The sequence below is a fragment of the Callithrix jacchus genome, chromosome 10, assembly GCF_049354715.1.
Source record: "Callithrix jacchus isolate 240 chromosome 10, calJac240_pri, whole genome shotgun sequence".
NCBI lineage: Eukaryota > Metazoa > Chordata > Mammalia > Primates > Cebidae > Callithrix > Callithrix jacchus.
The window spans coordinates 75403979-75416575 of record NC_133511.1 but is presented as its reverse complement, the minus strand read 5'-3'; the positions used below and the strand labels follow the sequence as shown (position 1 = coordinate 75416575).

At 45.1% G+C, this 12597-nt stretch overlaps 1 pseudogene; it reads right to left on the bottom strand.

Annotated features, from left to right (window-relative positions):
- LOC100414195 (tyrosyl-DNA phosphodiesterase 2 pseudogene) lies at positions 7244-8703 on the bottom strand (annotated as a pseudogene).

Genomic DNA, 12597 nt, shown 5'->3' with positions numbered 1-12597 from the left:
AATGCAGTCTTTTTTTTCTTTCTTTCTTTTCCGGAGACAGAGTTTCACTGTTGTCACCCAGGCTGGAGTGCAATGGCACAATCTCGGCTCAACGCAACCTCTGCCTCCTGGGTTCAGGCAATTCTCCTGCCTCAGCCTCCTGAGTAGCTGGGATTACAGGCGTGTGCCACCATGCCCAGCTAATTTTTTGTATTTTTAATAGAGATGGGGTTTCACCATGTTGACCAGGATGGTCTCGATCTCTTGCCTTGTGATCCACCCGCCTTGGCCTCCCAAAGTGCTGGGATTACAGGCTTGAGCCACCGCGCCAGGCCTTTTTTTTTTTTAAGACAGGGTTTCACCACGTTGGCCAGGCTGGTCTTGAACTCCTCACCTCAGGTGATCCGCCCGCCTTGGACTCCCAAAGTGCTGAAATTACAGGCGTGAGCCACCATGCCTGGCAGAAATGCAGTCTTAAATTGTAGTCTTGACAGTATTCCCCCATGCCCAGCAGCTGCTGCGTGGCACAGAGAGAATCTGTGTGCTTCACGGAGGGTGAGTGCAGCCATTGTGGGATTTTCATTGGAATGCAGTGCTGCCAACACTGGGCGGAACTCAGCCAGTGCCCATAGAGGCAGCATTAGACCAGCCTTACCCAGAGGGAAATCACTCATCCCAGTGGTCAGGACTTGAGTTTTGGCAAGCCTCACCACCATGGGCTAACGTTCTCTGGAATCCTAAATAAACTTGGAAGCCTGTCTAGGCCACAGGGACTGCAACTTTTAGGCAAGGCTTAGTGCTGTGCTGGGCTCAGAGCCAGTGGACTTGGGAGCCACACAACCCAGTGAGCCACCAGATGGGGCAGCCAAGGGCATGCTTGTGCTACCCCTCCTTCAAGTTCAGGCAGCGCAGTTTGCAAATCCAAAAGAGACCCCTTCCTTCCACTTGAGGAGAGAAAAGAGTGAAGAGAACTTTTTCTTGCAACTTGGATACCAACTCAGCCATAGCAGGAGAGGGCGCTGGGAAGAGCTGTGAAGCCCCCATTCTAGGACCTAGCTTCTAGATGACATTTCTAGACACAACCTGGGCCAGAAGGGAACCTGCTGCCTTGAAGGGAAGGACCCAGTCCTGGCAAGATTCATCACCTGCTGACTAAAGAACCCTTGGGCCCTATATAAGCAGCAGTGGTGACCAGATAGTACACACTGTGGGCCTTAGGTGAGACTGAGATATGCTGACTTCAGGTGTGACCCATCACATTCACAGCTGTGGAGGCTACTAGGTGAGACCCCTTCTACTTGAGAAAAGCAGAAGGAAAATGAGGGGGCTTTGTCTTGAGCTTAGGTACCAGCTCAGCCACAGTGGGTAAGAGCACAAAGTGGGCTCTTGGGGTCCCCAGTTCCAGGCCTTGGCTCTTGAGCAGCATCTCTGGACCTACCCTGGGCCAGAGGGGAGCCCACTGCCCTAAGGGGTGAGTCTCAGGCCTGGCAGCATTCTCCACAAGCTGACTGAAGAGCCCTTGACCCCTAAGTGAACATCAGCAGTACACTAGAAGTACTGTTCATGGGCCTGTGGTGATGGTGGACTTGGGGAGAGACTCCTCTGCCTGGGAAAAGGGGATAAGGACTTTGGTGGTTTTGGTACCAGCATAGTTGCAGTAGAATAGAGCACTAGGTAGAATTCTAAGTTTTCCAACTACAGGCCCTGGCTCCCAGGCAGCATCTTTGGATCCACTTAGTGCCCAGGGGAACTCACTGCCCTTAAGAAAAGGATACAAGCCTGGCTGGCTTCACCACCTGCTGATTGTAGAACCCTATGGTCTTGAGTGAACATGGATAGTAGCCAGGTAGTGGTTACAGCAGGCCTTGGGCAAAACCCAGTACTGTGCTGGCTTCCAGTCTGACCCACCACAGGCGGAGGGGTGGTAGCCACAGGGGTGTTTGTTTAACCTCTCCCCCATCTCCAGGCAGCTCAGCACAGAGAGGGATGCTGTTTGTTTGGGAGAAAGTATGGGGCCAGGTGCAGTGGCTCATACCTGTAATCTCAGCACTTTGGGAGGCTGAGGCAGGTGAATCGCTTGAGGCCAGGAGTTTAAATCTAGCCTGAGCAACATAGCAAAAACCCATCTCTGCTAAAAATACAAAAATTAGCTGGGTGTGGTGGCACATGCCTATAATCCCAACTACTCAGGCGCCTAAGGCATGAAATTGCTTGAACCCGGGAGGCAGAGGTTGCAGTGAGTCAAGATTGCACCACTGCACTCCACCCTGGGTGACTGGAGTGAGACTTTGTCTCAAACAAACAAACAAAAAGGCCAGGTGTAGTGGCTCACTCCGGTAATCCCAGCACTTTGAGATGCCAAGGCGGAAGGATCACTTGAGCACAGGAGTTAGAGACCAGCCTGGGCAACACGGTGAGACCTTATCTCTTAAAAAAAAAAAGCCTTTACCTAAAAGGCAATAATTCAAAGGCTGGTGAGGATGTGGAGTAAAGGGAACCCTCGTCCGCTGTTGGTGGAAATGTAAAATAGTACAGCCACCATGAAGAACAGTTTGGAGGTTCCTCAAAAAACTAAAAATAGAGCTACCATGCCATCCAGCAGTCCCAATGCTAGTATGTACCCTAAAGAATGGAAATCAATATATCAAAGACATGTCTGTACTCCAGTGTTTATCACAGCACTATCCACAATAGCCAAGATTTAAAAGCAACTCAAATGTCTGTCAACAGATGAATGAATAAAGAAAATGTGGTACTTATACACAGTGGAGTACTTTTCAGCCTTTTAAAAAATGAGATCCTGTCATTTGCAACAATCTGGATGGAACTGGAGGTCATTATGTTAGGTAAACTAAGCCAGGCACAGAAAGACAAACTTCACATCTTCTTACTTATTTGTGGGAGCTAACAATTAAAACAATTGCTGGGTGCGGTGGCTCACGCCTGTAATCCCAGCACTTTGGGAGGTTGAAGCAGGTGGATCACTTGAGGAGTTCAAGACAAATCTGGCCAACATGGTGAAACCCCGTCTCTACTAAAAGTACAAAAATTAGCCGGTCGTGGTGGTACATGCCTGTAATCCCAGCTACTTCGGAGGCTGAGGCAAGAGAATCACTTGAACTAGGAGGCGGAGGTTGCAGTGAGCCAAGATCATGACACTGCATTTCAGCCTGGGCAACACAGCAAGACTCCATCTCAAAAAAAACCAAAACAGCTGGGCATGGTGGCTCATTCCTATAATCCCAGCACTGTGGGAGGCCGACGCGGGCAGATCACGACAAGGTCAAGAAATCAAGACCATCCTGGCCAACATGGTGAAACTCCCGTCTCTACTAAAAAAATACAAAAATTAGCTGGTCGTGGTGGCGCACACCTGTAGTCCCAGCTACTCGGGAGGCTGAGGTTCAAGAATTGCTTGAACCCGGGAGGCAGAGGTTGCAGTAAACCGAGATGGCGTCACTGCACTCCAGACTGGCGCCTGGCAACAGAGCAAGACTCTGTCTCAAAAATAAATAAATAAATAAAACAATTGAATTCATGGAGATAGAGAGTAGAAGAATGGTTACCACAGGCTGGGAAGGATGATTGAGGTGGGGAGGGGGAAGAGGGGATGGTTAATAGGTCCAAAAAAATAGAAAGAATAAATAAGATCTGGTATTCGATAGCACAATAGGGTGACTGCAGTCAATAATAACTTAATTGTACATTTAAAAATACCTAAAAGTGGCCAGGTGCAGCGGCTTATGTCTGTAACCCCAGCACTTTGGGAGGCCAAGGCTGGCAGATCACCTGAGGTCAGGAGTTCAAGACCAGCCTGGCCAACATATTGTGAAACCCTGTCTCTGTTAAAAAATACAAAAATTAGCTGGGCATGGTGGTGCATGCCTGTAGTCCTAGCTACTTGGGAAGCTAAGGCAGGAGAATCACTTGAACCTGGGAGGCGGAGTTTTCAGTAAGCCAAGATTGCGCCTCTGCACTCCAGCCTGGGAAACAGAGCAGGACTCTGTCCCTAAAAAAAAAAAAAAAAAAAAGGGCTGGGCTTGGTGGCTCACGCCTGTAATCCCAGCACTTTGGGAGGCCAAGGCGGGTGGATCACGAGGTCAAGAGATCGAGACCATCCTGGTCAACATGGTGAAACCCTGTATCTACTAAAAATACAAAAAATTAGCTGGGCGTGGTGGTGCGTGCCTGTAATCCCAGCTACTCAGGAGGCTGAGGCAGGAGAATTGCCTGACCCAGAAGGCGGAGGTTGCAGTGAGCCGAGATCACGCCATTGCACTCCAGCCTGGGTAACAAGAGCAAAACTCTGTCTAAAAAAAACTAAACTAAAAGAGTATAATTGGATTATTTATAACACAAAGAATAAATGCTTGAGGGGATGGATGCCTCATTTCCCCTGATGTGATTATTACACATTGTATGTCTGTATCAAAATATCCCATATGCCCCATAAACATACATGCCTACTATATGCCCTCAAAAATTAAAAATTAAATTTTTATAAGTAAATGAAAACATTGTCAAAAAATCTGACTTTTAAGAGTTGTTGTATAGGTTAAATGAGAGAACAATAAGTCCAAGTGCCAGGTGCCTACTGAAGACAGGGCCAGGAGGAAGGCCTTGTCATCTCTAAAACAGGATAGGGCAGACAGAATTATGACGAGTCCTGAAGATCCATCCCCTTGCCTTTTCTGGCATACTTAGCGCTCTCCTCTCTTTCAAGCTACATATGCCTGACCCTTCCTCATTTCCTCACATGGCTTTGTCCCTCCTCTAGCTTTGCTCTTGGGAAAGGGGACTGTGCTTCTGTTTTTTAATCTGGTTCCTTCATCTGGACTGGCCTTCCCGCCAACCTCAGACAAACAGCTTTGTGCTCTGACTGCATTCGGTGGAGAGGTGCTGATAAGGAAGAGGGCTTCCTGGATCCCTCTGGTTCATTGTAGCCTCACTACGATGTGGTGCAGTGCAGTATCAAGAGCAGTGTCAAAGGCTCTGTCATGTATTCCTGGCCAACCCCGTTCCAGCCTCAGAACGTTAGGATTGTTCACACACACTCTGGCTGATGTTGACTGCATTGCCTACCTTCCCTTTAAGGTTTTTGTTTTGTTTTTTTTTTCTGAGACAGGGTCTTACTCTGTCACCCAGGTTGGAGTGCAGTGGCATGATCTTGGCTCACTGCAGCCTCTACTACCTCCTAGGTTCAAGTGATTCTCGTGCCTCCACCTCCTGCCTCAGAAGGCACAGCCACCACACCCAACTAATGTTGGTATTTTTAGTAGAGACTGATCTCAAACTCTAGGCCTCAAGTAATCCTCCCACCTTGGCCACCCAAAGTTCTGGGATTACAGGCAGGAGCCACCACACCCAACGTCATTTCAAGTTTTTGAGGGATCCAAGCTGTAACCGTTTCTGCCCATCCCATCCCCACTCTCAGCCTCCACTACCAAGCTCTGCTGACTTTCAAGGTCCTGTGTGCTTGAACCAACAGTTAGAAACAATTGGCTCTGTCAGTATGCTTGTCAGCCAATTGTTAGAAACAACACAACACAGAAACATAGCCAGTATAAAATAAATACATATAAAATAAATACAGAAAGAATATTCTGTGCTCTCATATTATTTCTAACAACTATTCATTTGATCATTTTGGATTTCTAGGCAGATAATCAGGTAATTGATAATAATTATCTTACCCACCTTAGTATTTTGACTCTTATTCTATTTCTAATTGCATTAACTAGCACTTCCAGAACAACATAAAATACAGATGGTGAGCATCTTTGTCTAACTCCTGACTTTAATGGGGATATTAAGAATAATATTGATTGGGCCTGGCACAATGCCTCACACCTGTGATCACAGCACTTTGGGAGGCCGAGGTGGGTGGATCACCTGAGGTCAAGAGTTTGAGACCAGCCTGGCCAAGATGGTGAACTCTCTTCTCTTCTAAAAATATAAAATGTAGCCGGGTGCAGTGGCAGGCGCCTGTAATCCCAGCTACTCAGGAGCCTGAGGCAGGAGAATCACTTGAACCCATGAGGCAGAGATTGCAATGAGCTGAGATTGTGCCACTGCGCTCTAGCCTGGGGAACAGAGCAAGACGTTATCTCAAAAATAAAATAATAATAATATTGATTGATGAGCTGCATATATGAGTGTGTGTGCATTTGTAAATAAGCAGAATTTACATCTGTATTATGTTAAAGGAGTATTCTATTCCTTTATCCCTCAGAATATCTATGAGGAATTTACATTAAATTGTGTCAAATTGTTTAGCATTTCTCTTGATTATTCTGCTTTTTCCTCATTTTTCTTATTTATATGGTGAAATCAAATGATGGATTTTCTTATGCCATTGATTCCTTCCTGAAGTAAATGGTATCTACTCGTTGCTTTCAAAATATTATATTGCAAAATTATGTTCATATACAAGCATACCTTGGAGATATTGTGGGTTCAATTCAAGACCATCACAATAAAGCAAATATCACAATAAAGCAAGTCACATGAATGTTTTGGTTTCCCAGAATATGTAAAAGTTATGTTTATACCATATTGTGGTCTATTAAGTGTACAATAACATTATGTCTAAAAAATCCAGTGTACATGCCTTAGTTACTGTAAGGCCAGTTGCCTCGCCGGGAGGTTGGACACACCCACCTCTGCACCTGGCACCAGGCTATGCACTTGGCACCTAGCTCTCCCACATGGCTCCCCTGGAAGTCTCCAGCTGATGCAAGGCTCCTGACTGGCTCTCCCACCAGAAAACCTGCCCAACAACCCGCTAACCAACAGCAGCCTGCCCCATCTTTTTTTTTTTTTTTTTTTTTTTTTATAAACAAATAAAATTCTTTATTTAAATTTCTCTTGTGGGGAAAATACTTTTCTTGAAAGCACACTTAAAAGTAATTTGCATTTACTTCCTGTAAAACATTTCCATTTTACAATTAGCCACACTAAAAGGCTATATCTCTTTATGCATTTATTTTTCTGTTAGAAAAATGTTCCGTGGTGCTATCGAACTGATTTTAACCATCACCAAGCCTAACTTTGCCTCCGCTGGCAACATGACTAGAAACATGAATCAGGAAGTATTAAGGGATTTTAAGCCATACGTTTCAATTATAGCTTGCCAATTATGTAGTTAGCTAACAAAAAATCAGGTCTGATGTAGAATAGCTGTCATCTACTTAACTGCAGACTATCATAGCTTTTTCATTTAAGATGATCCAACTTATGAAATAAAGGATCCAGTCCCAAGAACTCAATAATACCTTATGTTTTCTTTTGAAGACGTATTTTAAATATTAACAATGTCAGTGCCTGGATGGAAAAATATCAACATTAGCCCAGAGACAATGTGGTCCTTGTTTGGAATCTAGCTGGCAGCTACAAGCACTGTTAAAAATTCTAACAGGCTCTGTGCTCTTATTTATTAAATGACCTCACATCCTGAACACAGGAATGCATTCATTTAAATAAACATTAATCTTTAACGTTGAATTCTGAAAACACAAACACAAATCATAGTTGGTTGTTCTACAACAATGATCTAGTACATTATTTCCTCCACAGTAAACCTACCTTTCCAGAAGGTGGAACTGTATCTGCAAAAATCACATTTGAAAAGCATTTTACAGTATTATATCTAAGTTGCACAGAAGACCCCAGTGATCACTAGGAAATCTACCACAGTCCAGTTTTTCCAATCCAAGAAGGTCCAAACTTCGGGGAATAATGTGTCCCTCTTCTGCTGCTGCTCTGAAAAATATTCGATCAAAACGAAGCTTACAAGCAGCAGTTATTCCAAGATTAGAGTTCATCTGTGTATCCCATGTATACTGGCAATGTTTAGGTTTGCCCAACAACTCCCAGACATCCACGATGTTGCTGGGTAAACCACCACATTTGGTAATCTCTTGATCCCTTAGATTTGTATCTCCTGCAAATATAACTGTTGCTGACTCTGGAGCCTCTTGCATTTTCTTTAAAACTATTTTTAACTGATTCATTCGTTCCTTAGCATGCCCTTTGGTGCTCTCCAAATGGGATGTCATAAGACAAAGCTCATTTCCTGACACATTCACATGCACACACAAAAGGTTTCTCATCATATTGGTACTTGGAAAAGGAATAATCTCTTGGCTTTTTAATTTCACTCTTGATTTCTTCAACATTATAGCTGTGAAATATCCTTCTTCATGACCTGTAATAATCTCATAATTTTTTGCTCTCTTCTTTAGGTAGCTACAATATGGGGGAATAACTTCCTGTAGGAAGACCACATCTGGGCTGTACAAAACTAAATAGGAACACACCCCTCGAGCCTTCTCTGCCAGATTGTTTAGATCTAATCCATCAACATTCCAGGTCATGAGAGAGAACATGCTGCCATTTTCTTGCTGAGTATCTTCAGATGGGCTGATTTTAGAACTGGTAGAATCCGTTGTGTCTTCATTGGTTAGGTCAACATAGATCCTGGGCTCGGCGGTGGTTTCAGGACCGCGTTCCAAGGCGCTCTCCTCCACCGGAGGCTCGAAGTAGGAGTTCAGTGCCCTTTCCATCTCCCAGTCGTTCTCGGCCAGGTAGCACTGAGCCACAGCGGAATCGCAGTTCGCGACCGAGGCAAACTCCAAACACAGAAGTCGCCGCTTCTTCACCGCGGGCTCGCCCTCTTCCCCCGCCGCCTCTGTCCCGCTCTCCAGGCAGCCGCCGAGCTCCATCCAGCCTGCCCCATCTTAATCCCGCTCCCCTGAAGTTAATCAGAGCACCCAGCTGTTGCTCGTTCCTTCTAGCCATAAAAACCCCACGCCCCAGGAAGTTGGCGCGACTTCCCTGGTCCCTTTCCCCAGGACCATGGAACTTCACCCGGGAACTGAATAAATTGGATTTTCATTTTCTTATACTGGCCTCAGTTTCCTCATTTTAAACTCAGCAATAAACCTTACAATTACACAATACTTTATTGCTAAAAATGCTAACTATCATCTGAACCTTCAGCGAGTTGTCATCTTTTTGCTGGTGAAGGGTCTTGCTTCAGAACTTGCTTCAGAACTTCTTTCAAAACTGAGGCCAGGCGTGATGGCTCCACCTGTAATCCAAGCACTTAGGATACCAAGGCAGGTGGATCACCTGAGGTCGGGAGTTCAAGACCAGCCTGATCAACATGGTGAAATCCCGTCTTAAAAAAAAAAAAAGAACCTGGGCCGGTCATGGTGGCTCATGCCTGTAATCCCAGCACTTTGGGAGGCCGAGGCAGGTGGATCACAAGGTCAAGAGATTGAGACCATCCTGGTCAACATGGTGAAACCCCGTCTCTACTAAAAATACAAAAAATCAGCTGGGCATGGTGGTGTGTGCCTGTAATCCCAGCGTCTCAGGAGGCTGAGGCAGGAGAATTGCCTAAACCCAGGAGGCAGAGGTTGCAGTGAGCCGAGATCGCACCATTGCACTCCAGCCTGGGTAACAAGCGAAACTCCATCTCAAAAAAAAAAAAAAAAAGAACTTCTTTCAAAACTGGAGTAGTCCTCTCAAACTCTTTACTGCTTTATGAACTAAGTTTATGTACTATTCGAATCCTTTGTTATCATTTCAACAATGTTCACAGCATCTTCACCAGGAATGGATTTTATCTCAAAAAACTGCTTTCTTTGCTCATCCATAAGAAGCAACTCCACATCCATTACTGTTTTATCATGAGATTGTAGCAAGTCAGTCCCATCTTCAGGCTCCACTTCTAGTTCTCCTGCTATTTCTACATCAGTAATTATGTTCCCCACCGAAGTTTTGAACCCTTTAAAGTCATCCTTGAGGATTTGAATCAACTTCTCTCCTACTTCTGTTAATGTCGATATTTTTTTCTCCTCCCACGAACTGTGGGTTTTTTTTGTTTGTTTTTGTTTTTGTTTTGTGGCAACTCTTTATTTAGCAAGACAGAGTCTCAGTGTTGCCCAGGCTGGAGTGCAGTGGCATGATCTTGGCTCACTGCAACCTCTACTTCCCAGATTCAAGCGATTCTCCTGCCTCAGTCTCCTGGGTAGCTGGGATTACAGGTGCCCACCACACCTGGCTAATTTTTGTAGTTTTTAGTAGAGACAGGGTTTTACCATGTTGGAGGCTGGTCCCAAACTCCTGACCTCAGATGATCTACCCGCCTCAGCCTCCCAAAGTGTTGGGATTACAGGGGTGAGCCACTGCACCCGGCCCATAAGTGTTCTTAATGACATCTAGAATGATGAATCCTTTTCAGTAGATTTTTAGTTTACTTTGTCCAGATCCATCAGAGGAATCACTCTTTATAACAGCTATAGCTTACTGAAACATATTTCATAATTAAGAAGACTTGAAAGTCAAAATATCTCTTTGATGCATGGGCTGCAGAATGGACGTTGTGCTGGCAGGCATGAAAACTCAGAAATCTCCTTGTACGTCTCCATCAGAGCTCCTGAGTGACTAGGTGCATTGTCAATCAGCAGTAATATTATGAAAAAAAAAATTTCTTTTTTCCTGAGCAGTAGGTCACAAACGGTGGGCTTAAAATATTCAATAAACCATGTTGTAAACAGATGTGATATCATCCAGGCTTTGTTGTTCCATTCGTATAGCACAGGCAGAGTAGATTTAGCATAATTCTTTTCTTTTATAGTATGTATTTTATTAGTTTGTACTAATACATTCTCCTATTACAAAGGCAATTTAGTGGAAAAACCTTCCTTCTGGTATTTGAATCATCTGAAATAACACAAATAGAACTATACATTCAAAAAATTTTTCATTTGGTTAAGAAAAAAAGACAAGTTAAGGCCGGGCACTGTGGCTCACGCCTGTAATCCCAGCACTTTGGTAGGCCGAGGCGGGTGGATCACGAGGTCAAGAGATCAAGACCATCCTGGTCAACATGGTGACCTGTCTCTACTAAAAATATAAAAAATTAGCTGGGCATGGTGGCACGTGCCTGTAATCCCAGCTACTCAGGAGGCTGAGGCAGGAGAATTGCCTGAACCCAGGAGGCGGAGGTTGTGGTGAGCCGAGATTGTGCCATTGCACTCCAGCCTGGGTAACGAGCGAAACTCCGTCTCAAAAAAAAAAGACAAGTTAAACAACAAAAAAACTTTTTGTTCTCAATTTGATGACAGATTTTGGCCCCCAGGGCAGCCGTCTTTTCATTATCACCATTTTCAGCCATTGTGGCTATCTTTAAGGTTCTGATCCCACAGAGCCGCGCCACAGGCTCACAAACAGCAACAGCAACGATTCGACTCCCCAGCGCAGCCGGCCGGCCTAAAGCTCTCAAAGAAGATGGTGGCTCTTTTTTTTTTTTTGAGACGGAGTTTCGCTGTTGTTACCCAGGCTGGAGTGCAATGACGTGATCTCGGCTCACCGCAACCTCCGCCTCCTGGGTTCAGGCAATTCTCCTGCCTCAGCCTCCAGAGTAGCTGGGATTACAGGCGCGTGCCAAACGCCTGGCTAATTTTTGTATTTTCAGTAGACACGGGGTTTCACCATGTTGACCAGGATGGTCTCGATCTCTTGACCTCGTGATCTACCCGCCTCGGCTTCCTAAAGTGCTGGGGTTACAGGCGTGAGCCAATTGAGCTAAACTGGTGCCCAGCCAATTTAGCATAATTCTTAAGGGTCCTGGGATTTTTTGAAATGGTAAATGAACATTGGTTTCAACTTAAAGTCACCAGCTGCGTTAGCCCCTAATGAGAGTCAGCCTGTTCTTTGAAGGTTTAAAGCCAAGCATTGACTTCTCCCCCATCTATGAAAGTCCTGCATAGCATTTTTTTTCCAACAGAAGACTGTTCTGCCTACATCGAAAAATCATTGTTTAGTGTAGCCACCTTCATTAGTTATCTTAGCTGGGTCTTCTGGATGACTTGCTCTAGCTTCTCTTTCAGCCCTTATTGCATCACCTTGCACTTTTATGTGACAGAAAGAGCTTCTTTTCTTAAACCTCATGAACCAACCTCTGCTGTTTTCAGATTTTTCTGAGCCAAGATTGTGCCACTGCACTCCAGTTTGGGCAACGGAGTGAGACCCTATCTCAAAAGAAAAAAAAAAGAACTTTGAAATGGTGACAGCGGAGCATTAGCTAAGCTCCAAGTCTACATGCAGGGCCTTCTGCGCATGCTCAGGAAGCTGGCTGGCCCTGGCAATTTACCCTTGGACTTCCTCCTAATTCCTGACTTGGCCTCCCTACCAAGTGTAACCACTACCTGACTTCAAATGGCAGAGATGTTTAGTCTGTACCCTTGTGTCTAGTTTCTTTGCTCAGTATTATGTTTGTGAGGATCATTCATACTTTTATGTGGAGTTGAAGAACAAACATTCTCATTGCTATATAGTTTAAAATAGTCCAGCCGGTTGCAGTCGCTCATGCCTGTAATCCCAGCACTTTGAGAGGAAGAGATGGGCAGACTGCTTGAGGTCAGGAGTTCAAGAGCAGCCTGGCCAATAGGGTGAAACCCCGTCTCTGCTAAAAATACAAAATTAAGGCAGGGCACGGTGGCTCAAGCCTGTAATCCCAGCACTTTGGGAGGCCGAGGTGGGTGGATCACGAGGTCAAGAGATCGAGACCATCCTGGTCAACATGGTGAAACCCTGTCTCTACTAAAA